The sequence below is a fragment of the Megalobrama amblycephala genome, linkage group LG3, assembly GCF_018812025.1.
Source record: "Megalobrama amblycephala isolate DHTTF-2021 linkage group LG3, ASM1881202v1, whole genome shotgun sequence".
NCBI lineage: Eukaryota > Metazoa > Chordata > Actinopteri > Cypriniformes > Xenocyprididae > Megalobrama > Megalobrama amblycephala.
Window position 1 is genome coordinate 11,361,896 of NC_063046.1, and position 27,740 is coordinate 11,389,635.

The following is a 27,740-nucleotide window of genomic DNA, read 5'->3' on the forward strand; positions in this document are numbered from 1 at the left end:
CAGTTAGGCTATTGTGTGTGTGTAATCACTGTTATTTAAAGTAGGCTACAATGCAACAGTATGCACAAATACATATCTACAGGTGCATCTCAATAAATTAGAATGTCGTGGAAAACTTAATTTATTTCAGTAATTCAGCTCACATTGTGGAACTCGTATATTTAATAAATTCAATGAACACATACTGAAGTTCTTGGATTAGTCCACTTTTAAATAAACTTTTCCTGAAAATTTACTCACCCCCATGTCATCCAAGATGTCCATGTCTTACTTTCTTCAGTTGAAAAGAAATTAAAGTTATTATTCTATAAGAAAATTATTCTCCATATAGTAGGCTGGTCTCTTCTTCTTCTCCTCTATTAGAATTCCGGCAGTGTAGACACTGCTAAGCATATTACTGCCCTCCACAGATCAAAGTTTGAACTAATTGTTATATACTATTGAACTAGGATATTGCATATAAAAAATAGTTCAAACTTTGACCTGTGGAGGGCAGTAATACGCTTAGCAGTGTCTACACTGCCGGAATTCTAATAGAGAAGAAGAAGAGAGCTAGTCCAAGATGAGCATTTATGGTTAAAAAGCGTTTATGGTTTCAGTAAATGAGCAATGGTTTCACTAGATAAGACCCTTATTTCTCATCTGGGATCGTGTAGAACAATTTGAAGCTGCAGTGAAACTAATTTTGACCTTCAACTGTTTGGTGCCCATTGAAGTCTACTATATATCTCAATAAATTAGAATACTTCATAAGATCAATAAAAAAAGGATATTTTAAACAGAAATGTCAGGCTTCTGAAAAATATGTTCATTTCTATGCACTCAATACTTGGTTGGGCCTCCTTTTGCATGAATTACTGCATCAATGCGGCGTGGCATGGAGGCAATCAGCCTGTGGCACTGCTCAGGTGTAATGGAAGCCCAGGTTGCTTTGATAGCGGCCTTTAGCTCTTCTGCATTGTTGGGTCTGGTGTCTTTCATCTTCCTCTTGACAATATCCCAGATTCTCTATGGGGTTCAGGTCAGGTGAGTTTGCTGGCCAACCAAGCACAGTAACACCATGGTCATTGAACCAGCTTTTGGTACCTTTGGCAGTGTGGGCAGGTGCCAAAGCCTGCTGGAAAATGAAATCAACATCTCCATAAAGCTTGTCAGCAGAAGGAAGCATGAAGTGCTCTAAAATTTCCTGGTAGATGGCTGCGTTGACTGTGGACTTCAGAAAACACAGTGGACCAACACCAGCAGATGACATGGCAGCCCAAATCATCACCGACTGTGGAAACTTCACACTGGACTTCAAGCAACATGGCTTCTGTGCCTCTCCAATCTTCCTCTAGACTCTGGGTCCTTGATTTCCAAACGAAATGCAAAATTTACTTTCATCTGAAAAGAGGAATTTGGACCACTGAGCAACAGTCCAGTTCTTTTTCTCCTTAGCCCAGGTAAGATGCTTCTGACGTTGTCTTTGGTTCAGAAGTGGCTTGGTACGTGGAATGTGACAGTTGTAGCCCATTTCCTGAAGACGTCTGTGTGTGGTGGCTCTTGATGCACTGACTCCAGCTTCAGTCCACTCTTTTTGAAACTTTCCTAAGTTCTTAAATCGGCTTCACCTGACAATCTTCTCAAGCCTGCAGTCATTCCTTTCACTTGTGCACCTTTTCCTACCATACTTTTTCCTTCCAGTCAACTTTCCATGAATATGCTTTGGCACAGCACTCTGCAAACAGCCAGCTCTTTCAGCAATGACCCTCTGTGGCTTACCCTCATTGTAGAGGGTCTTGATGATCGTCTTCTGGACAACTGTCAAGTCAGCAGACTTCCCCATGACTGCTGTTGGGATTACTGACCTAAACCCAGTATTTATACCCTGAGAATGGTAATTTAATAGAACTTGAAATTAAATATTCTAATAATTTGAGATACTGATTTTTTGATTTTGATGAGCAGGAGGCTGTAATCATCAAAATGAAAACAAAAAAGTCTGGAAATATTTTACTTTGTCTAATAAATCTAGAATATATTTAAGTTTTACTTTTTGAATTAAATTACAGGAAAAAAAAAACCTTTTCATGACATTCTAATTTATTGAGATGCACCTGTATACTTTGTAAGAATTTCAAGGCATGTAGCCTGTATAGTAGGCTAGTTAAAGATGCATTAGGCCTGTGTAAAGTGGTTCGTGCAGAAGTGACATTTACAAAACTGACCAATTGAACTTCTGGTAGGCTATATTAACTTTTGGCACTGAATTTATACTGCATGCACTATAAGACTACTTTCTGAAACAATATCTGTGCGTGACTTTCAGTTTTATGGATGGTGAGAAAAGTGTTCAGTCGTTCATTAATTGCACGTTCAGAGTAATTAAACCGGACCGTCGAGTACTGAGAGATGCGTTACTGATAAACGCTGGCTGGCCTCCACCCTTGCTACCGTTGGCCGCGCGCCAGAGCGCAGCTGCATTAACAGACAGCCTGTAGATCCTCGCGCGTGGTTTGGTGTGCGGCTGGTTGCAGGCAGTGACGACGATCTCTCTCTCTCTCTTTCGCTCTCTCTCTCTTTCCGCGCTTCAGTCTGAATGACCACGATCCTAGTCCTGCCACGGGCTTGCGTTCTTGAGGAATTCGTCATCAATGAAAGTGAAAGAATAGGAGAGGAGAAACGCAAGAATGCCGGCAGGTCAGAGAAGACAGACGATTTCTTAATGGGTGAGTTAATCAAAAATAGCATTTATTTTACATGCGAGAAAACACTGATGTCTATTTATTTAATGCGTTTTAAATGAATATACCCTATACCTTTATTCTCACATGCGAAGTATCACGTATTCCTTTAACAACTGTATTTTCGCGAGCTTAAAAATAAGTATTTAAAAAAAAAAAAAAGAAGTCTGATTGAAGTATTCACAGTTACGAGAGTGTAAGCTGGGTAAGTGAATGAATTCTTAAACGTTTAAAAAACATAGATTTAAGCCATTACTAATAATTGCTGTATTTGGCTTTCCTTTGTTTTGCAATGATCCTGCGCGCAGGTTAAGGCAACACATCTGGTAAATGTTATAAAAGCTTATTTTAATGACGGTGTTGCTGGTGATTTTGCTATTACTGTATGTAGTTGGAGATGAACCTCATAGATTGTATTGAAATAAAGCCTTGTGATGTGTAACAGAACTTTAGTGTTTCCTCTGCGCATCGCTCTACATCTATTACGCGTCTTATTAATCAGTAAAAACACATTAAGTCATGAAATATAGTGTGACCTTACGCAAGTCTTTCCTTAATTGTTCGCAATTTACTGTCAATGTCAAAGATTGTAAAATGAATCCTCTTCTTTTGGCATGTAAATGTGGCGTCTTTGCTCTAAGAAATCCAGCTTTGTGTGTCAGATTCAGTGATTTGTAGAGACAGATTTATGAGAATGGGTCACGTTCATTGTAGTTGCTGAGGAATATTTGTCTTGATCGAATTAAAATTGATGATTAATTGGTGATGTCAGTTTAATAAGTGGGATCTCTGAGACTAGCTGTGAATTTATTACTGCTGGTTTCTTGTGGTGACATTTTGCGACGCGATGTGTTCAGATTACTTCCACATTCTTTCCCGCTGGTGCCTGGTTGGATTATGCGTAACGGGGACTTGTAGAGTCGCGCGCCCGCGTCAAAGAGGGGGACGCGTACAGGTTCGAAAAGTGAACACTGGAATAAGATGAAATGACGCAATACGGCTGACATCATTCGAGCGCAGAGTTGCATGCCTGATTGTGCCACAAGCGTCGTTCAAAAATTACATGAAGTCTGCTTTTTGAGAATGGAAGTGAGTTAACTATCCTATTGTTTCATAGAAAGGTGCGTTAGTATTTTGATATATACAAAAACTTGCTGTGAGGGTGTTTCCAATATAATGGTTGATGATAAATTTAACATCTTTCTCTCCTACCGTAGGACCGTAATCCATCTCTATAATTTTTTTCCTGTCTTGGAATGGCGTGGAAATGCTATTGCCATTTTTCTTTTACCATTTGAACAAATGGAAACACGACAATCATATTTGCGTAGTCGCCTGTTCACCACTATAAGTTTACCAGTCTATGCTGACTTCCGCTTCTGATAATCCCGAATATGTGTATGTTCTAAAGGGTCCATTAGAAAATATCTAAATGTGATATATGTGAATACTGCATTTCCCTGGTTGTGATTTTGTTTTGTTCATATATCTTGGTCATACTAATTCCAGGTCATTTGTAATACATATCAGCTCATATGGAATCAACTTTCATAATTTTCTTTCTGATCTCATTAGGTTATGTATTGAAGTGGACAACTGATCTAGAGTCAACATCTTGGAGAGAAACTGATGAAGTAAGGCTGTGCTAGAGTTTGTTCTGGGCTTTGGTTTTATGTTTAATGTTCTGATTCTCAGTGGGGTTTCTCTCATAAATATGAATTGGCTGCCTTTGTCTGTGTGGCCCTGGACCGTGTTTAGTCAGTGTTCTGTCAGGTCTGATTGTACCCAGTGGGAATGGCTCACCACCATGAATGAAACACAGTGGTTCTAGTAGTTTTGGCGTGATTGTGATTGTGTTTATATAAGCATTTTTGTTGCATTTAAAATGGCATATTTTTGATTTTGCATATTTTATTTATCTGCATATCTTTTGGATGCGTGTGTTTTTAACAACCAGCACACATAGATGGTGGGATAAAGAACGTCAATAATCTTAATCCAGTGACCTGACCTATTTCAGTTTAAATTCATTTGTTGGTTTGACCATCACCATGCACAATTGTGCATTAGAAGATCCTCCGCTTAATCATTTTGGGCCCTATCATATACCCGGTGCAATGTGATGCCAGGTGCGATTGCAAGTGTTTTTTGCTGGTTTCAGCCCGATGCAGTTATTATTTTCACTTCCAGTGCCCACGTTGTTTAAATAGCAAATGCACTCATGCCCATCTGCGCGCCCATGGGCGTGCTGGTCTGAAAGCGAGGTGTGTTCAGTTGCATTGTTGGCGTGTTGCTATTTTGAGTCAACTCGCCATTGACCAACAAAAACCTGGTCTAAAGTCAATGGCGCATTTTTGTTGTTGTTATTTAAAGGGTGCGTTAGTAATATGCGCCTATAGGCGGGTGCACAACGCGTGTACACTCTGCTTGTTACACATACGGGGAAGCACAGCAGCACAAAAACATGCCAAATATTAAAAATAAAAAAGGATTACAATGTAAAAGATTATTATTGTGTACATGAAGATAAAAATGCATACATGTCATAATGGATAGTCATTGCATGTGTCAGAATTACCTATTTGCAGTAATGACGAATGAAATAGACAGTGGAATAGATTACTGTAAGTGCTCGTCGAAGCAGTGCATCGATTCTTCCGGTTATGTATATTTTCAATGTGATGTTAACACCTAGTTGAATAAAGGCCTCTTAAAATAAGCATCCGTGGGATAATTTCAAAATTCTGACATTTTCAGAGACGGGAGAAGAGACATTTTGATGGTTGCTGTGTACAGAATTTATTTTAGAGAAAGCTATGTAATGGCAACGCTGCAGTGTGTGAGAGACTTGATGAATGAGATCAGAATGAACATATTTATTCATTATTAGTCATTATTCTGCATCATTTTTCATTGAAAATCATTTCACTGTATGCAATTCACAACATTTGACAAAATTCATAATTATTATTCAAAGCAGTCATGCTGTCAATGCATTTCTGATTAAGATTACTTAACACATTAAGTTTCTTTAAGGCAGTTAAGGCACATTCATTCATCTTTTTAAATACTGCTCTTATGAAAATTAACCATGGTTTTACTACAAGTACTTACTACTTTTTTTTTTTTTCAAAAAAAACAAAAAAACATGTTTAATTTTTGTAAGGGAGCTCAATTTACATTTAAAAATGTAAATTCAACAGGTATGAAACACTTAATAAAAAGAAGAGCACTGGACTGCGGCAAGTTAGTTGGGGAAAACATTTATTTATTATTTAGAATGCACATTTAAGGGAAATATATTTATAGGAACATTTCAGCAGAAGGTCTATTTTCTAATTATTTGACCAATCGTGGCAATACTCACATGTATTTAAACTGACTTATGGAGGGTGTCTATATTCCGCCATGTAAATAGCAATCTGCCATAGTGCAAGCATACCTGGGAGATGACACTCTGATTGGTTTATTAGCATACACCCAAAACAAACCCATGATTCATTAAGAGACAAGATACAACCCTTTTGGACCATGTGCCTGGCGCGTCAGCCTTTTTTTCCCCGTCGTTAAACTAGCAAAAGTGGATTTGGACATGCCCTAAGTGCACCTGCGCCATGTGCTTAGATCATTAAAATATGGCCCTTAGTGCTCTGTAATTGCTTAATGCAAAACAAAAACCAAGCAACAACAACAACAACAACAAAAAACACACACAGATAAATACATGCGTGTGGTGCACGCAAACTGTTGTGTGCGTTCACAGGGGAAAATTCCATTTCTGCCTGGCTGCCTTTTTCTCTATTCTCTCTTTTCCTCGCTGTTGGTCTTTCACACTCCCCACACCTGATCTTGTCTTGGTGTGCTCTCGTACGCATATCCCCAGATTACAGCCCCGGAGACAAGCTACAGAAACAACCCACCTGTCACAGTGTTCCACCTTGGGGACTAAAGTCATACCAGGTTCAGTGCCACAGCATGGGAGAGTTTTTCTGGCTATTTCCCCCGAGTCTGTCTTTTTAGGTGTCAAAAGATGCCCCATATGTCACTTTTTATTCCCTGGGCAGCATCAGTGCTGGGATGAATCACAAAAAGAGGCATTTTGATATTCTGAGAGGTCACTTGCCACATTGGTGACTAAATGTAACATTTATCATTCAAAAGTTTGGGGTCAGTGAGATATTTTTTTTTTAAAGAAATTAATACTTTTATTCAGCAAAGACACATTAAATTGATCAAAAGTGACAGTAAAGACTTTTTTCGACATTGTTAATAAGTGTTTATTAAGCACCAAATCAGCATTAAAATGATTCATGAAAGACTGAAGTAATGATGTTGAAAAATTGGCTTCACTATCACAAAAATACAATGTATTTTAAAATGTATTAAAACAGAAAATGTTTTGAATTGTAATAATTTTTCTCAATATTACTGTTTTTACTGCACTGTAAACCTGTATAAGTTGGCAAAACTCAAAAATTTAGGTAATCAGTTAAAGTAAGCAGAACTGGCAGATTTGTATTTTGTACTATACACGTTAATAGACTAAGTATTTGAGTAAGCTAACTCATACATTTAACTTAATATTATCATGTAATCTCAACTTAAATATTTTTAGTAGTAGGAACATAACTGGGTATAACTAGCTAATTCAGCAAATGCTAACTTGCTAATTAGTAACAAAATTCTTTAATTACTGTATACCTGTTCTCAAATCAAGCTCATGCTCCACTCATCCTCGTGATGCTAACCCCTTAAAAACCCAACATTACAGAAACTCTTCTAAATTAGCATAGCAATATATTAAATACCACGTAATCTCAACACTAAAACATTAATCTTTACTTTAAAAAGTAAAGATTCTGAGAGCATTGAAGGAGATCCCATAATATTTAATATAGATTTACAGTAGTAACAATAAATTATATTTTATTATGAAATGATAATATATATATTTTTTAAAATATGATTGTTTCATTAAATATGAGTATTATCTCCAAGATGGATACCCAGTTTGATATATGATATTTGCCATCTGAATCTAACCATGTCACATCAACAAATGGAAAAGTCAGTCAGCTATTCATTATCATGTAAATTATTGTGCCTTTTGCCCCAACAGCAGGGGCGCCTTTTACCCCAAATACCATACATTTACATATTCTTCCGTAATTGAAAAACTGTTGCTTGAATTACCTTGAACAAAACTGAAAATCATTAAGAAGATCTTTGTCTGAAAATACAAACATTAATTTAATAGATTCTCATTTGCTACTTAAATCAACAACATTTTAAAAAACATCAAATATTACATCAGACTACCTCAGAATCAACTTTGCATTACTGCCCGCGATCGCGTCAAGGATCAGACAAATTTGCATGTGCATTTTGAAAAGCGGATATTTAGGAAAGTTCTGTGGCAAGTTTTTGTGCCATCTATCGGTTTAGAGGAAAATAAAATCAAAAGACGCCTTTTGCCCTGTGGCACCTTTAGCCCCTTTGTACCTTACAATATCATGTTGAATCTTTTGAAGATATTCACAAATTTACACGTGCAAGAAATCAGATATAGTAATTTATGCTTATTTGGTGTGCTGTCCGGGGGAGGGCTCCGAGCTCAGAATTTGCCCCGAACCCAGAGTACTCCCCCTCCTTGACTGGGATTGAAACCAGCCAAGAGCGAGGTGATGGGGTGGTGGAGGGATGCTGTGGAACTGTCATGGGACAGAGGTGAGGGAAATATATATATCCTGTGCTCGTCCTGAATTTTTTAAATAAAACTTAATTTAAAGAATATAGCAACAAAGAGTGGAAGGGCACACAATCAATGCAGGAAAGGTGACTCTTGAAGACACATCAATGCCTGTAATTCATGTCTGCCAGCATATTCCAAGTACAATTGAGTCAACATGGTGTAGTCTTGTTGTACAACTTGTTTTTCCAGTTACTAGGAATTATTTATAATATACACAGGAAAGTAACAGTTTCCATTGTTTCTTTGTGTATTTGCATGTTTATACCAGCCCTGAACTAAATATTCCCCACACACTGCATCTGTACGGAGATGTATATCTACGATTACACATATATTAGAAAGATCAGTGAAACACATTTATAATGTCAATGTATAAAAGTACTAAATTAAATACAGGTTGTTTTCAGTGTTGCTGCGGTCAGGAATCATCTCTGGGCCAAACAATAGTTTATTAGTTCACTGTACTTGAACTAATGTGCATTTACATTTTATTTATAGCAGACATTATGCGTTACAGAAAGCAACCGTGCATTCAGGCTATACCAGGGGTCCTCAACCTCTAGGATGCCTGTGGTTGTACTGCAGGCATCTGCCATTTATTGTACAATATTGAAGATATTTTTATGTTAAAATATTAAATTATGTGGTATACAAAAATATTCACATACTCTCAGTGTAGGTACAGTACTCAAAGTAAAGTAATTACTTTGCAACTGTTATAATTATGTTCTATTTAGTATGAACGTGTGTAGTAGGAATATAATCCGGATGTTCTACATTCATCATGTTCTCATTGTCATGTGACCTACCAGAATCAGTTGTGTCATTTCACTGCCATTCACAAATTCTTAGTAGTGTCCATCAGATGCACTCTTCAGAAAGTTGTCGGAAGTAGTAAGTCATTCGGGTTTGCCTACTGTTTTATGAAAAATTTAAACATACTCTTTTCATGTACTATTTAGTAGGGAAGAATGCAAATTTGGATGCAGCCTGAGGCACTCAAAATATTGTCCTTTCTGACATGAGGATGAATAAATTATAACAGAATTTAATTTTTTTTGGTGAACTATACCTATTATGCAAAATACACTTCTGCATGGAGTTTGAACATAAATGTGTGTCGGCAGTGTGTGAACAACCACCCTATGATGATAAAATTCCACCCACTCCTCATTTTTGAATCCCCATAAATCTTAAGCAGTGTCTCAGAACAAGCCGTTTGCAGACTCTGGGCAAAGTGACATCACTTTGTACAGGCTCCGCTGATGACTGCTGACAGACTCTACCGTGTTAGCATAGACCTCACCCTGAGCAAGTTGTCTGGCCGCCATTTTCTCTTTTAAATTTGCTTTGATGTCAGGCACTCTGGCTCCCGGCAAACATGTGACTACAGGTGCTGGTTGTATAATTAGAATATCATCAAAAAGTTGATTTATTTCACTAATTCCATTCAAAAAGTGAAACTTGTATATTATATTCATTCATTACACACAGACTGATATATTTCAAATGTTTATTTCTTTTAATTTTGATGATTATAACTGACAACTAAAGAAAATCCCAAATCCTCTCAGAAAATTAGAATATTACTTAAGACCAATACAAAGAAAGGATTTTTAGAAATCTTGGCCAACTGAAAAGTATGAGCATGTACAGCACTCAATACTTAGTTGGGGCTCCTTTTGCCTGAATTACTGCAGCAATGAGGCATGGCATGGAGCCGATCAGTCTGTAGCACTGCTCAGGTGTTATGAGAGCCCAGGTTGCTCTGATAGTGGCCTTCAGCTCTTCTGCATTGTTGGGTCTGGCATATCGCATCTTCCTCTTCACAATACCCCATAGATTTTCTATGGGGTTAAGGTCAGGTGAGTTTGCTGGCCAATTAAGAACAGGGATACCATGGTCCTTAAACAGGTTACTGGTAGCTTTGGCACTGTATGCGGGTGCCAAGTCCTGTTGGAAAATGAAATCTGCATCTCCATAAAGTTGGTCAGCAGCAGGAAGCATGAAGTGCTCTAAAACTTCCTGGTATACGACTGCGTTGACCTTGGACCTCAGAAAACTCAGTGGACCAACACCAGCAGATGACATGGCACCCCAAACCATCACTGACTTTGGAAACTTTACACTGGACCTCAAGCAACGTGGATTGTGTGCCTCTCCTCTCTTCCTCCAGACTCTGGGACCCTGATTTCCAAAGGAAATGCTAAATTTACTTTCATCAGAGAACATAACTTTGGACCACTCAGCAGCAGTCCAGTCCTTTTTGTCTTTAGCCCAGGCGAGATGCTTCTGATGCTGTCTGTTGTTCAAGAGTGGCTTGACACAAGGAATGCTACAGCTGAAACCCATGTCTTGCATACGTCTGTGCGTAGTGGTTCTTGAAGCACTGACTCCAGCTGCAGTCCACTCTTTGTGAATCTCCCCCACATTTTTGAATGGGTTTTGTTTCACAATCCTCTCCAGGTTGCGGTTATCCCTATTGCTTGTACACTTTTTTTCTACCACATCTTTTCCTTCCCTTCAGCTCTCTATTAATGTGCTTGGACACAGAGCTCTGTGAACAGCCAGCCTCTTTTGCAATGACCTTTTGTGTCTTGCCCTCCTTGTGTAAGGTGTCATTGGTCATCTTTTGGACAACTGTCAAGTCAGCAGTCTTCCCCATGATTGTGTAGCCTACAGAACTAGACTGAGAGACCATTTAAAGGCCTTTACAGGTGTTTTGAGTTAATTAGCTGATTAGAGTGTGGCACCAGGTGTCTTCAATATTAAACCTTTTCACAATATTCTAATTTTCTGAGATACTGAATTTTCTTAGTTGTCAGTTATAATCATCAAAATTAAAAGAAATAAACATTTGAAATATATCAGTCTGTGTGTAATGAATGAATATAATGTACAAGTTTCACTTTTAGAACGGAATTAGTGAAATAAATCAACTTTCTGATGATATTCTAATTATATGACCAGCACCTGTATGGTGGCTGGTGTCTCTATTTTCACGTTCCGTGTAATAGAATCGCCAACAGGATTCTCAGTAGGTGTGTCACTGAGTGGGGAGAACCTGTTTGATGTTCTTATTGGAACGGAAGAGTGGTGTTTTCCGCAGCTAGGCCACCTCACCGTCACCCAATTGCCCTGCTGCGCGGGCTCTACAGCCAGAACTGAACAATGGAGCTAGTCACATCCAAAACCGTATCTAAAGCACTTGCATTCTTACTATCCTCAATTAAAGTTTGGATGCATGTCTCTAATTCTGAGATTTTCTCTGTCAGCCTGATTTCCCTACATTTATAACATGTAAATCCCTCGTCACCGACAGAGAAAGCTATACTATGCATGTGACAGGCATAGCACGTAACAATAAAAGGAGAGGATGACAGTACTCGCCATATTTGTAGACTGATCCGACTTACCACAGCTGTTTGATGAATGTGTAGAAAAAGGAGCGCGCGAGAGACTGATGACGAGTAGCGACAACGATGTCTCATATGCAATTCTCAGGTGTTTTGTTATTGGATGTAAGAGTGAACATAGTTCTTCATGTATTCCTGACATCAGAGCCGCTGAAGACGCGGTGCATTCATTTTATTTTTGAAGAGAATGCACCCTCATGTACCTGAATTTGTTTATGTCTGCGTGAATCATTTTACACCAGACTGCTTTGTGAACGAGGGTCAATACAAATGGACAATAGAAAACAGGTTTTGCTAAGAAGTTGTTACTCAAGGATGGATCAATACAAACTTTTCATGATCCAGCTTATAATCTCCGGTGCCATAGGGTTTTACGGTAGTAATGAAAGGGAGAGTGCACATTTTATTGCATTCATTGAAGTTGTTTAAGGATTAAAAGTTTACCAGTTTATTAAGCACCCCCGGAAAAGGCATAAGGTCTGTATATATTTGTGTACTGTTAGTTGTAACGGGTGTCATAACGGGTTTATGGATAAGACTTTAATGAGCACTTCTTGTACTGCATTTTATCCAGCTCTTTCTGTGATTTTCTGGAGTGAAAATGGATGCTTCATCTTTTGTGTGATCCCCAATAAACTTCCTAAAACTCATCAGTAAAGTTTTGGCCATCATTCGGACGGGGTCTGCTACAACAGGCTTGTACTAATAGTGGATAAAAGCAAGATGACAACATCATTTATAACTGTAATTAAACTAAACTATACCTGTTCTATCTCCATGCAGCATACACTCTAAAAACATCTTGGTTACGTATGTAACCTTAGTTCCCTGAATAGAGAACGAGACGCTGCATTGAAATGCTGTGGAAATGCCTCTGCGTGATTGTGTTGTGAAGCAAGTATGAAATCACTCCAGTGCTGTGACGGTAACGTCACTGACCAGGAAACTATAAAGCCTTCCCAAGAACATACACATTCAGCTTCTGATATACCTGAAGTAAGTCGCTGCGTACACTAAGAAGATAACACCTGCGCCCCTGGAGTGGAGCCAAGGTCAAGTTCATAAAACCTCACAAATGTATGCGGCGAGGACCAGCCTGCCTCATTGCATACATCCTGGAGAGAAACTCCTGACTGTAATGCTTTAGAAGCAGCCATACTCCTAGTCAAGTGGGCACATACAGCCAAAGGTGAAGGCTGACCAGCCGACTCATAAGCAAGTGAAATGGCCTTGACCACCCACTTGCTCATCCTCTGCTTAGATGCAGGGTAACCTTTCCTTGGTGACCCGAAACAAAAGTTGTTCTGACTTTTGCCACATACACCTTTATTGTGGAGGAGGATAACCCTGTGGAAAATCTTTCCTACAGGAAGTCCAGCACTGCACCCACCAGGCAGTTAACCTGGCCAGAACGGGGTTACTAGCAACAGGCGGACCCCGTCCCGGGAAAAACTCCTGGAAGCAGAGCAATCGGGGGAAATGCATACAGGTCCACTTTGGCTCGACCAAAATTCTCCCATAGAAATTCTCCCATTTCCCAGGCCTCGGCCCCTGTCTCGACAGGATGTCTGCTCCCTGATTTAGGTACCCTGGGATGGAAACTGCCCTGATGGAATGCAGTTTCCCTTGGGCCCACAGGAGAATCTGATGTACCAGTTTGTATAATGGGCGTGACCTCAGACCCCCCTGATGATTTATATATGAGACCACCAATGTGTTGTCGGATCGAACAAGTACATGATGGCCTCTCTCAAGACTGGCCTCTGGTATACTTTGGGCAGTCAGCACAGTGCCCTGAAGCAGCTCACTGGCAGAGAACGATTGGCTTTACTGTAATAAAACTCGACTCAGAGAGTGCAAACCACCCTTCGATAACTTACAGGGACCCTCTGCGCCCTGGCATTGCCACGGGGTTGGCAGAGCACCCCCTCTGAGGGCACCAAAGGAAGACAGGCACCGTGTAATGCTGTGAATGCCATCTGTCTACAGAGGGCACCACCCTCAGAATCCTTACGCTTTTCATGGCTTTTCATGGCTTTTCATGGATTTCTTCAACAAAGCCCTCTTAGCAACAATGATGGTCCTTAGATCCACCTTGCCTTTATCTCTGTGAGCCACAGATGTCTCTCTGCAGCCACCAGTGCTGCCATTGACTGGTTTGCCCATCTCCTTGGTGGAGCAGAGAGCTAAATAAGCTGACTGACGCAACTCATGAATTACGTCATCTCCCACTACCTCGCTTTCACCCAGGTCTTTCATCAGGTCGGCTTGGTATGCCTGCAAAATAGACATAGTATGCAGGCATGCACACCGCCTGACCCGCTGCTGAGTACGCTTTGCCCACCAAAGTAGATGTTGCTCTTAACGGTTTGGTGCGCAGTGTCAGGGCTTTTAGGGATGATGCAGCCTTGGGGGAAAGATGGCTCGCAATCGTCTCTTCCACCCTGGGCATTGCCCCATAACCGTATTTTCTCATACCTACAGTGTTACTATAGGTGGAAGTTTGTGGTGTTAAAATATGTGAGGCAGCGGGACCTGAGACCCAAGGAACTCTCCTCAAAGAGAGCTCAGCGGGAGCGCAGTGTTCTCAGCGGGAGATGCTCACAGTGCTCGCAAGCAGCCCCCTCGAGAGCTGCCTGAGCGTGCTGCGCTCCCAAACAAACAACACACATCTGGTGCGTGTCCCCACTCCTAATGAAACGAGGTGAACTTGTAACTTCAGACCGCTGTCCTGCATTTCACTCATAGCCGAAAGATGCTGTGACGCGACTGACTCCATAACCTGCCAATAAACAAACACTGCACAGTTTTGAGAATTTTTTCATCAAAATTAATTACATTCATTATCTTTAGGAATAAAGACGTGTTTTATGCAAAGCATCAGGCATTTCAATCACGCAAAAAGACAGACGCATCACTAGTTTAGGTGACTCACATTGAGTCCCATGTTGTTTTGCATTAAATAAAATGATTTAAAGCACATGATTTTATACATAAAATAAAACATACACAAAACTGAATTTCATAGAGGAAATGCACCAATTCTGCGATGCTGAAAAGAGAGAACTTCTCTGGAGAGTGGAGAGAATTCAAACGGCCCACACACACTCAACCGTTGAGTTGTCGTCATGTCAGAGAGTGGGCGAGGACTGCATTGTTTTAATTGAGTAAAATTTCTTAAAGTTAAAAGTTAAAGATTAATGATATTTTTTAATTCTCCATTCTCAAATATTTTTATAGAAATTTCTCAAATACATTAAGTATATTAGTGAAAAAAACATAAATATAACTGTAAATTTTAGACAAAATTAACTATTGGACTTTTAGTCAATTACTTTGGTATGTTCAACTCAAACCATCATGTAAATGATATTCAGAGAATTTATTAAGTTAACAAAGTGAATTGTTACTGTGATATTTACTAAGCCACTGAATTATTTTTTAGAGTATATGTTCTCTTGCTCTCTAGACATCATTGTCTGACGAACTGAACATCGCTGCCAACGGTTTCTGGCATTTTTTTAGTGCATGAGATTGTTTGTTTGTTGCAAGAGCTCTTGAAGTCCTGCCATCTTCTTGAAAGGGGGCCGGGAGCGGCAGCTCATTTGCTTTTAATGGGACACACACAAAAACAACGTGTTTTTGCTCACCCCCAAAAAGCGGCAAATCTAACATGCTGTAAAAACTGATCTGTGTGGTATTTTGAGCTAAAACTTCAAATACACACTTGAGGGACATAAGAGACTTATTTTACATCTTGTAAAAAGGGACATAATAGGTGCCCTTTAAAGGTGGTAAAGAGGATGTTTTGTTTTATACATTTTTGCAATATTACTTGAAACTGTCTTTACTAACTGATAAAAGACTATTTATTAGGTGCACTGAAAGGAATATTATTAATATACATAATCTGTGCACGAGGTAGGGCCTTAAAAACATCAGCCAATCGTTTACGCGATGATCGCGTAAACGATTGGCCCTCTGGCTTGTCAATCACTGCCATTGCGAGAGACTTGCGCGGATTGGCCCTCTGGCTTGTCAATTACTGCCATGACGTTCCTTGTGAGAGACGCGCGGCGGCGTGCTCTAGTAACTTTCCACACTCTACAGGCGCTGCATGCAATGTTTTTGTCGGGAGACAGGAGTAACAACTGCAGATTATGAGTCACCTGCGGTGAGTCCGACATAATGAATCCACTAAGTGTGTGCGCGGTTTAACGATTGTAAGGCCGATTATGAATATAAATTGATACTTATGACTGATTGCGCTCAAACGCGTCCAGTCAGAGCCAGTTGCGTTTAGTCTGCGATTACAGTCGGTGTTCAAATTCCATGTGAAAGTATACAAATCTGCTTCAGGAGCAGGAAACTATCGCTGTATGTTGAGCATAGTCAGAATGTTTTAGCTAGTCGTAAAATGTGTGCCCGGCTTAATAACACAGCGAATGCCGGTGGTAAACACTCGTATTCCAATACTCGTGCACGAGTTTTGGGAGGCGTTCACTTGAAATGAGCTGTGAAGGAGGGGGATTGTTCTTCCGCATGTGCTCATTTCAAAAACTCAGTCGACGAAAACATCCCCTGTACCACCTTTAAGTTCACTAAAACCAAATATAAACAAAGCTAAAGTTAAAATGGCCACGTAAAAACGCTTGGCTAAAAACGCTTAACTTGTGATTTCACAGAAATATTTAACACACAATTGTATGCACAAAAAGATCTGAAAAAGGTTGAAGGCCCCTGAGCTATTAATTCTACTATTAACTAACAAGAAACTCTGATCTACGAATTAAGTAATGGCGCTTAGTTGAATGAGGTAGTTCACTATTAGCTAATCTATAAACATTTTATTCATACATCCCAAAGGACTACTAAGAACTATACAGGATCATAATTAAAGAGAGTAATGCATATAATGCATAATTTATTCTCAAGCAAAGACCTAGTAATGGCTCAAGTATTACCAAATCCTTCAGAAGGAATTACTAATTATTTGGAACAGTATTCTAAAGTGAAGATCATGGTAACCCACTAGTAATGACTCAAGTGTTACTAAATCTGTCAGGAGCAAGTATTATCCAAAACCTTACAAAAACTTCAAAAGCTTACGATGACTTCAGTCATTACTAGAGAGTTATCATGCTTTTCACTTTGAGTAAGTGAACTAGAACAAATGAAACAGGTAACAATAAATGACAAACTAATAGTCTATAGAAATGAAACCAAAGCTAAACTGAATGGTGACATCTAAAATGTTGCCAGAGTGTAAGATTTTTAATAACAGACTCATGGCTATTTTGTATTTGTAGACTTTGAGTGGATAATTTGTAGTCTTTGTAGCTCAGTACAGTTAGAAGTGTTACAGATGGCTTTTTTTGCTTGATGTCTCTTTTGTTTAATTTCAAACTGTGCATGACATGTTAAACTAAACCAATGGCCTTGTCCATGTTCCTTTTCTCTTGTCTTGATGTTCTATTTTTATCATGTTCTAATTTTAAATCTGGACATTCTGTTTCCATAGTACTTACTGGAAATACTTCAGCTGGTGTCAACAGCAATTCCTCATATGCATTCTGTCTGTCTCTGACTGTGAGGGTTGAAGCTCCGACTGTGGAAAAACACACAGAGCTTCGCATGTGGCTTTGGACCCTGCATGTACAAAATGTGTGGGACTTAAATTCAGAAGGCTGTGAGTGTTGTATAAATCATTGTCTGTCACCTGGAACGCATATGAGCCAGTCCACAATGCAGCCCACCACGGTATTCACAATATTGCCATTTACAGAACATGCACACTAACACATTAGAATCTGATTGATTTGTGTGTCAGTGCTGAATTGATCTGACAAAGAGAAAGATTGTCTCATCAGACAGAAGCAGGTAGGATTTTTTTTTGAAGGTTTTAAAACATGAAGAAGGGTTAATGTTAATGTATGAATAATTGTGTACATATATGTGCATGTATTTATATAGCACATCAAGACTCATCTATCACAATCCTTGCTTTAAAAAAAACAACTTAATCGAGACTTAACTAGTTTGCGTGTTTCAGCTGGTTTAAGATGTTCTCTCAAACTGAAAAGTGAACAAAACCTCTCTAGAACCAGCCAGCTTGAGTCTAGATGGAAGACCAGACAATATTAGCAAACAAATTAAGACTAGATTAATATGTTTTTCCAGCATATCCGTCTCTACTGTCTGAAACATGTTTTCAGCCCACAGAATGCATTGTCACGATAGACAAACATCAAATTACGCACACAACAAAGCTTCCCTCTGCTTTACAGCTGGACCTGTGGAGTGTCCCGGTAGTCGTAAAAATGCAAGTATATTTAATTTATGAAGCAGAAAATGCTTAATACCCATTATGTTGTGAAGCGTGGAGCAGGGCCAGGCAGAGTCATTATTTTTATTGTGCATGACTACAGACATCAGTGGCGTCCAGAGACTTTGTAAAAGTTTCCGAAAACAAACTCCTCCACAAAAGGGCTCTGAATTCACACAGTTCCTCAGACAAGCTCCAAATCTCATTAGAAAGAGTATTTAAACATTTTGAAGAATGTGAGTGATGCTTATTATTGCAAAAATGGCTGCCACAATGTTATGTTTTTAGAGTGGTTGCCAGGGCTTTACTATGCAGTAGTTTTGAGTGTTTTTTAGTGTGTTGCTAGGTGGTTGCTGGGTGGTTACCTACAGACCCAGGGCAAAACAGCAGTCTCTATGATATGGCTCATTTGATACGGCCCATTGAAAATTGTATGTCTATGATGTTCAAAGCTGAAGAATGAGTAAAGTATGAATAAAGTAGATCAAGTGTGAGCAATATGGTTGCCTTACTAACGACAACTGAAATAATATTGACCACTAGATATTTTGGAAATTTGGGGTCAGTTTAGAGGTCATTGACTTCTGGGGTGTTTGTGTGTTCATGCATGTCTGTGCACATTGTGTAAAACAGAAAAAGCGTTGAGTGTAAGTGCCTCTGTGTTCACACTGTATCCCTTCCTGTGACAGTGAGAAGCCCTATAGATCAGGGTGTCAGAAGGAGGCTTTACAATACCTCTCAGCCTATTACAGGAGGTGTGAGCCATTCAAACTTCTATCCTCCCACACAAGGGCTTTCAGTTCAATTCTGTACAACCCTTCCCCCCTGCAGCTGTCCTCTTTCCACCTATTTTCTGATTTCACTCTCTTATACCCATTCTATCTTTTTATGAATTTTACTTATTTTTTATATCAAGGCAGAATTTGTATGCAAAACTGAACAGTCTTTTTAAACACTATACAATGTTATACTATATAGGCCCACATGAACAAAACTGGCAATTGTTTTCGATAAATATTCTGATTTCACTGTGATATTATTTAACAGTCTCAAAGCTATGGCTTGTTTTACACATCATTTGCAGTTCTTGTTTTTTTCACCGCCTATATTAAGAGGTGAGTTGTGTGGTATTGCACCCCAATAGTGTCCTGACACGGCGCTGAGAAGGGAGTTTATACACCACTTGTGGACAGTAAGTATTTTTACTTTGTTACTGGTCTTAAGTGTATTTTTCAAATATCTGTACTGGAGTAGTTTTATTTTGAGTAACTTTTACTTTTACTTCACTACATTCCAAAACATAAGATCATACTTTTTTGTACTCCACTATATTTCATAAAACATATCGTTACTCCTTATTTTGAAATGAAGAAATTATGTGCCCTGACAAGCAAAAGCGAACTGATTCTTTTCCTTGTTTGCTAATTGCAATGAACAATTTGTTTGCGAATTTGACTGATCCAATTGCAGCTGTTCTCGAGTCACCCACTCACTAATTTAAATTATTATTTCTTAGCGAGTCTCCAGTGAACTGAATAGACCCTTTTCACATTTCCAGGTTTCTCAGAAGCGGAAGTCATCATAGTTGGGTTAACCTCTAGTGTGCGCGGCTAATGCCACGAAAAGTAAATTACTAATGTTGAATTTTTGGATTAATTATTGTAACTGAAAATCATATTTAGGTCACAATTGTCAGCTGTTTTTGAACTAAGTCTGCTGTAAAGAGCATTGATCATGCTATTTTGCTTGAACGGTTGAGTAAATATGTAGGAATTCAAGGTACTGCATTAAATTGGTTTAAATCCTATTTCTGGTGATAGAACATTTTCAGTGGAGGTTGGCAATTTCTCTTCCTCTTCTGTACCATTAACTTGTGGTGTACCGCAGGGATCAATTCTGGGCCCGCTTTTGTTTTCACTCTATTTGCTCCCTTTAGGCTTGATTTTTCAGAAGCATAACATTCCCTATCATTTTTATGAAGATTAGACTCAGATGTACTTCCCTTTGAAACAAAGATAATGATGATGTAGAGGCTTTATTGAACTGTTTCACGGAGGTAAGATACTGGTTTGCAGCCAATTCTTTAACACTAAATGACTCAAAAACTGAAATTGTAGTTTTTGGACCACCAGCTGCTATTACACTGATAAATAACCAATTGGGTCCTTTATCTGTGAATTCCCATCCTTATGCAAAAAAAAAATTGATTTTTGATAACACCCTTAAAGTTGACAAACAAATAAATTCAGTGGTGAAGAATAGCTTTTACCATCTTAGATCCATCGCTAAATTGAAACCGTTTTTAACAATCAAGGACTTGCAGACAGTAATCCATGCTTTTATATCCTCTAGGCTGGATTACTGTAACTCACTATACCTAGGTGTGGCTAAATCCTCTCTGTCCCGCCTGCAACTAGTACAAAAAGCTGCTGCCAGGCTTCTTACTGGAACCAGAAAGAGGGAACATATCTCACCCGTCTTGGCTTCACTTCATTGGCTGCCGGTTGAAAATCGTGTGAAATTTAAAGTTTTATTGTATGTGTATAAGGGGTTAAATGGCCAGGCTCCACAATATTTTACTGATCTTCTCCTCCACCAACAATGTTCTAAGCCCTTAAGGTCCACAAACAAGTTGATGCTGACTGTGCCATGGTCTCGTTTGAAGTTCAAAGGTGATTGTGCCTTTTCTGTTGCCGCTCCACGTCTGTGGAATGATTTGCCGGTTCACATTAAGTTGTCTTCTAATGTTGATGGTTTTAAATCCTCACTGAAGACATATCTTTTTTCTCTGGCTTTTGAATCAATGTAATGTTGTGAATCAATGTGTTTTCTTGTTAGTCTACGTATTTTATTGTATTGCAGTCTTTTTGTGTTGTTAGACTGTACAGCACTTTGGTAAGCAGGAGCTGTTTTAAATGTGCTTTAGAAATAAAATGCTTTGCCTTCTACTGTGCTATGCACCTTATTTTCTCTGAATGGGATACTTTCCATTCATAAGCCGCTATAGGTAAATAACTAGAAGAACATCAATGGCAAAACTATTTGTTCTACAAACCAGTGTGTTTTTAATTATGACAATACATTAAAATAATATGGTAAGAAATACTAGTTTGCAGTATCAAGTATTTGCTTTGTACAGCTAAAAATAACTAGGAGTGGATGACATTGGAAGCCTTGCACATTCACTTCACAAATGGATGCGCCCACTCTTACATTAGAAAATAAGGTGGATGCTACACTACATTATAATACACCACAACACACCATATCATATGTTAAGCCTTAACCTTAAAGGTTTCTTTTTGATAAATAAGTAGGCTTTACACGTCCACATCTTCTCCTTTTGTCTTTGTGGGGAACTGACATTCTCTCTGGGGTGGCATCAATAGATCCAGCATATTCAGTTATTGTCCTGCTGTGTGCCTTCTTCGACATCACAACTTGCTGCTCACCAGGCCAGGCGCTGTGCGTTTTTACATTGGTTCGTGGGACATTGAGATTCAACCATGTGGATAACATGAATTAACATTGTCAAGGGCAGGAGTCTTTGCTTGTCTAAAGTTCAAGGCCTCAGCACAGGACACGAGGGTATGTCTGAGAAATTTATGCTGTGAAATAGCAAGACTGACAGGGAGAGAGGGGGGCAGGATAGAGGACAGGAAGTCAGCCAGCCATCAAAGAATAAATAGGGTCAGTCTGTATCCAGATCAGTCTCTGTCCCTTGTTGAAAGGCCATTTATTAAGACTTGTTTATCTCTGTCTCTACCTGCACATGTAATCAGATGTAGAAGAGAGTTCACTGGGTAGATATTGATATTACGTAGTGATTAGAGATGCACTGATATTAAAATTGGATTATTAGTTATTTATTCATTTTATTGTTATGGTCAGTAACTGATTTTAATATTTGGCTGATATTAAAATTTTGTCTAATTAAATTACAAATAAAGTAATAAATGGAAAAATGGACATTCACATTGAGATTTAGTAAAGACTAAAGGGATAGTCCATCCAAAACATTTTGTCTGCAGTTACTTACCTCCATGTTGTTCCAAACCTGGAATTTGATAAATGTCTTTTCTCTCTCTCTCTCACTTCCATGTAATGACAGTTAATGGGGTATAAGGTTTTTTTGTTTTATTTTTAGACCTGATGACTGTCATTGTATAGTCAAAAATAAAAATAAAATAAAAATTATGACATTCTAAATGTAGGGGATATGAACATGCTTTTTTAAACACTAATTGGTATATTGGTTAAATTTCCAAATATCAATCAATATCAATATGTGTGTTATGAACTGCTCCAAGAAGATCCAAATGCAGCTTTATTGGGACATTCCAGAATCATAATCCATATAACAAGAAAAGGGTCAAAAATACGGCAAACAATCCAAATAACAAACAGGGCAGAAAACACATGCAAAGGCAGAGAATCCAAAAACTAAAAACCAGGCAAACACTCAGAACCACAGTGTTACAACATACAAGGCTTCTCAAGGAATGACTGAATAAACAGGGCTTATATAGGCAGAGTTAACAAGGTAAAGAGACACAGGTGGAAGTAATCAGAATGTGATTAGTCCAGACAAACACACAGAACTGCAGTGTTACAACATACAAGGCTCCACAATGAATGACTGCATAAAAAGGGTTTATATAAGCAGAGTTAACAAGGTAATGAGACACAGGTGGAAGTAAAAAGAATGTTATAGGTCCAGGCAATGGGTTATGGGAAATGTAGTTCATGGTGAAATAAGGCCGATGGAAGGAGTGCCCTCTGGTGGCTATCATAGGCACTCCAGCTTGCAGGAGTGACAATGTGCATCACTAATAGTGATATTATTTGGAAATGCTTTGCTTGAGCTTCAGCTAAATACATCTATCAAAAATCATTTTTCATTAATTTTGTCACTGATTTTCTCATGCTTGTTCTTTTTTGTATGCCTTTTCCACATAGACTAGAAAGACAAAGTTGGTTACTTTACCTATATTGGCTGAGGGTACAAACTCTATAGTAGTTTCCACCACTTTGTTTAATTATTTCTTCCTGTTCAGTGAACTGTAGCGTAGGTCTTCTTCCTAAAATCTGTAACAGACCTAAATCACTTCTTACCCGCTTCTAACATGCATTAAATGATTTTAAAAACAAAAAATCGCAACCCGGCCGAGACAGACCCAATAATATTAGACCCGGTGGCAATTCATTTCGAAACTGACTGGACCTGAATGTAAAATGTAGAGAATGAAAATGTCTGTACAGTCTGCAGCCCTGCACGTCAGTGGTGAGTTTGACTATTTCTATCAGATATGACTGAGCAAAATCAGAGACAACAATAAGAAACACCATGGCAGGTGTAGATTTAAAAGTATGCACATATTCCTATATCTTACTTGTAGATGAAAATCATTCTCTGATCTTTCTTCCATCATAATATTTACATTACCTGTGCTTTTGACCCATGTTGCAAGCAAATGCAGCCTATATTATGTGTATGTCAAAATGTGGAATGGTATGTTTTCTGTGGATTTTCACCAGTTGAGGAAAAAACCTGAAAATACTGTTGTTTAATTTTTATATAATTTGATTTAGTTGATTAATTTGGCATCAACTGCATTTAGATGGTATTCTGTAATCAAAATCTGGCTGGGGTACATCGTTTTTCTACTTGGGCGTGTAATTATATTTAGATAAACAGCTCATAAACTTTATGTTGCACCTCAAATTACAAGGAAATGTATATTTATGATAACATTTATTAGCAAATCCCCACGCTCATTCTTTCGAATGACTCTAGTATTTCATAGTGTGGTTAATGTGGAGCTCATGCTGCTGCAGCATAGACTAAAATATTGGAGGGTTTGGTAATTCACACAGAGAAGAACAACAGAGTGGAGAAGAGAGGAGATAATAAACATTGTCATAGTATTGTTTAATATGTAATTGTTTTATCATTACATTTTCTTAAAAGCTGGAATGAATAATGGATAGTTTCAATATTTGAAAAGAATTTGGATCTTTTCATCTCAGTTTGGTAAAAGCAAATTTATTTTCAAATTACACAAGACCTAAGGCTACAAAAATCAGACTCTGAGGCACCTGTCAAAGTTTTAGAACTAAACCCATTCAGGTCTCAGGGAGAATCCCGGGTTTTTGACCCAAGTGAACACTTGGAGACCTATATTTTATAGGTTGTGAGTGGAGGTAGTTTGTCTCACAGAGTGTTTGTGAATGTGTGTTTCATGCAGTGGGAAGTTATGATAATATTGTGAGGAAACACATAACTCAGGTACATATTTACAATGAAGCTGCCCACTCTTCTCTTAATCCTCTTTGCTTTGTGATCTTTTTATTTGAGGTCTTACAAATGGTAGAGCAGAGTGAGGAAGGTAGACCTCTCCATCGCAAGCTCAGGCTCAATCTTTGGGATTGCTCTATAACAGCTTGGAAGATATCTGTTTAACAGTGTATTGTGCAACAAACAATGTGCCTACAGAGAAATTTCCCTTTTTCACACACATATACTCTGGCATCATGCCCCTGGAGAAACAGGCACCTGTGTAGGTTGTGTGTGTATATATACATATACACACACTATATTGGGACGCCTGCCTTTACGTGCACATGAACTTTAATGACATCCCATTCTTAATCCTTCTGGGAAGGCTTTCTACGAGGTTTAGGAGTGCGTTTAAGGGAATTTTTTGACCATTCTTCTAGTTCCCACAAAGTTGGGAGCATGAAATTGTCTAAAATGTCTTGGTATGCTGAAGCATTAAGAGTTCCTTTCACTGGAACTAAGGGGCCAAGCCCAACCCCTGAAAAACAACCCCACACCATAATCCCCCTCCACCAAACTTTACACTTGGCACAATGCATTCAGGCAAGTACCGTTCTCCTGGCAACCACCAAACCCAGACTCATCCATCATTGTCAGACAGAGAAGCGTGATTCGTCACTCCAGAGAAGAGTCTCCACTGCTCTAGAGTCCAGTGACGGCGTGCTTTACACCACTGCATCCGACGCTTTGCATTGCTCTTGATGATGTAAGGCTTGGCTGCAGCTGCTCGGCCATGGAAACCCATTCCATGAAGCTCTCTACGCACTGTCCTTGAGCTAATCTGAAGGGCACACAAATTTTTTTTTTTTTTATTCCTTCTTTGTGTAGGTTAGCACACATACACACACATGAACATGTGCACACACACTTCACTGACTCTGTGATGTCCCTTCTCATCCTAATGTCACTCAACAGTTGCACCTCGCCCAGCAGTTCCGCTGAGGGTTATGGGATGTAAAGTTTTCTGATGGTGTGTTATATGCTTGTCGGCTTGCAGATAAGCATCGCTGAGCGTATACACCCATAACTCCAGAGATAAGAGACTAAGAGATGGAGAGTGTGAGAGAGAACCGCAGATTAACGGGATGCTTTCAGACGGCCTGTTCCTCTGCATTAAGTTTTTGTGTCAGTGTCTGCATGACAAAAGTTGTCATATACAGCAGTTGTTGGACGGTCATGTGATGGATCAAAGTTTATTTGTCAAGTCATTTTGTTCTTACAATTTGAGTTGCTTTCAGGATCAAAATAACCAAACAATAGACTAGGTTGTCAACTGACGGGTTACAATATGAGCAATATCACACTCGTAGTCGTGCAATATCGCTCTTATATCAGCAAGGCAGTCCGAGTGCTGTAGCGTAGGCAATCACAGCCGTGCTGATATAGAGACATATTGCACGGCTACAAGTGTGATATTGGTTTATACAGCAGTTCGATGGCACAAGTGTGTAAATAAATAAGAAACAACAATGGCTTTAAAACCCCTTTTATGCGGAACTACTTCCTTCGCCACGGATTCAAATCTCAAGTTGACATTTTAACAGTTGAGCCCAAGCCTCCGTTATTAATTCTAAAACGTCACTTCAGAACTCTGATGCTTTCTGCTGAACTGATGTGATTTGTCTGTTTCAGACAGTTATAGATGAGGTATGGCTGGCCTATGTGGTTGCAGTGTGGTCTGTGCAGATTGCATTTCTTTCATTGTCTTAGAATGTTAATCCTCTGGGTCATGTTTTCTTTAACTGTTTAACTGAGTCAGTGATTGCCTCCTGCTTGAGGCACTGTGAAATTATGGGTACTTTCAACCTGAAGCTGTGTTAAAGTGAAGATGGTGTCAAAAGATTATTGTGACGGCTCCAGTTCCAACACCATTTGACAGACCGCCTGTAGGCAGCTTCTTTGCAGTTGCTTATGAGGCCAGTCAGTGTTGTGTCTTTGAAAAACTTAAAGGGTCTTATGGGATGGGCATGCTTTTTCCAATGTCATGCTACATTCTATAAAGAATATTTTATGCTCAGTGCATGCAAGTTAAGCTCAATCATTAGCATGGTATAAAGTTGATTGCCACAAATTTCAACTCATCCCAACTTTTTTTGTCAATGGAACTGTTCTACTAAACTTGTAAATGGGTCTTTTGTGAACAAGTCCACTTAAAGATGCAATGTGTAAAGTTTAGGAGGATCTATTGACAGAATGCAATATAATATACATAACTATGTTTTGAGTGATGTATAAAGACCTTACATAATGAACTGTTACTTACAACATGTTCTCCAACCAATACAACCATATAGGTCGTTTGTCACTTCCCTGAAATACAACCGATGGGAGCGTTTCCTAAAGTTGCGCCCCTCTCAACAACAGAACACTTTAATTTTAGTGCATTGTTCCCTTTTATCTGCATCATATTTCTTGTTTCGCGTAGCTCAATTGGCAGAGCATTGCAATATACAACAATATGCAATCACGTGATCATGCGATCGTGGGATCGATCCCAGGGAACGCATGTGCTCATAAAGAGTCATTTATAAAGGTTGCTAAATTGCGAAACTGGAGCTGAGAACAGCATAATATAAATCACTAAGGGTAGGTTTAAGGGTGGGGTGGGTGTAGTCGTTAATAAAAAAATGAGTTTTGCTAAATAGAAATAGGAGAAATGGTGTAAAATCTCCACATATTGCATTTAAATGAACACATTTTGATTGGTAAGGTCAGTCATACGTCATTTCATGACAACAGATGTACAAGACACTGTCATTATTTTTACGCCAGCTAGAGGGCGCATGACTTTAAAACATAAATATTGGTCATAATAAGGTGCTTTTTTTGGAGGACAGTCTCAACTGTTATGTATTTATTACCTTAAAATGAGCCATTTCTATCCTCATACACCACAGGTCCCCCCTCCATGTCAAGTTGTCATTTTGCGGCGGCATGTTTCTACAGTAACCCTAAACGGACAAACTGCTCTACAGAGCGAGTTTGGTCTCTGTGTTTGTTGGTGTTTTTAGAGGCAGCTTGCATCGTCACTATGTTGAATACGCACAAAGAAGAAGTCGTTCTTTGTTAGAAGTTTGAAGAAACCTAATTGCTTGCCTAGCTATCTGCTGTCTCAGACAACGACATCTTTGTCTTTGTGTCAGCCACCGTAGCTTTTCTAAAAGTGCTTCTAATAGGAGGGGTG

The 27,740-nt window shown here is 38.9% G+C and overlaps 1 protein-coding gene across 1 annotated transcript in view; it reads left to right on the forward strand.

Annotated features, from left to right (window-relative positions):
- The first annotated feature begins 2,248 nt into the window (after nt 1-2,248).
- The window catches only part of htr2cl1 (5-hydroxytryptamine (serotonin) receptor 2C, G protein-coupled-like 1), a 169,499-nt gene continuing 144,007 nt past the window's right edge, over nt 2,249-27,740 (forward strand). Inside the window, exons 1-2 of the mRNA XM_048183872.1 lie at nt 2,249-2,708; nt 4,299-4,357. The gene's annotated coding sequence lies outside the window, so the exon portion shown is untranslated. The remainder of the gene's footprint in view (nt 2,709-4,298; nt 4,358-27,740) is intronic.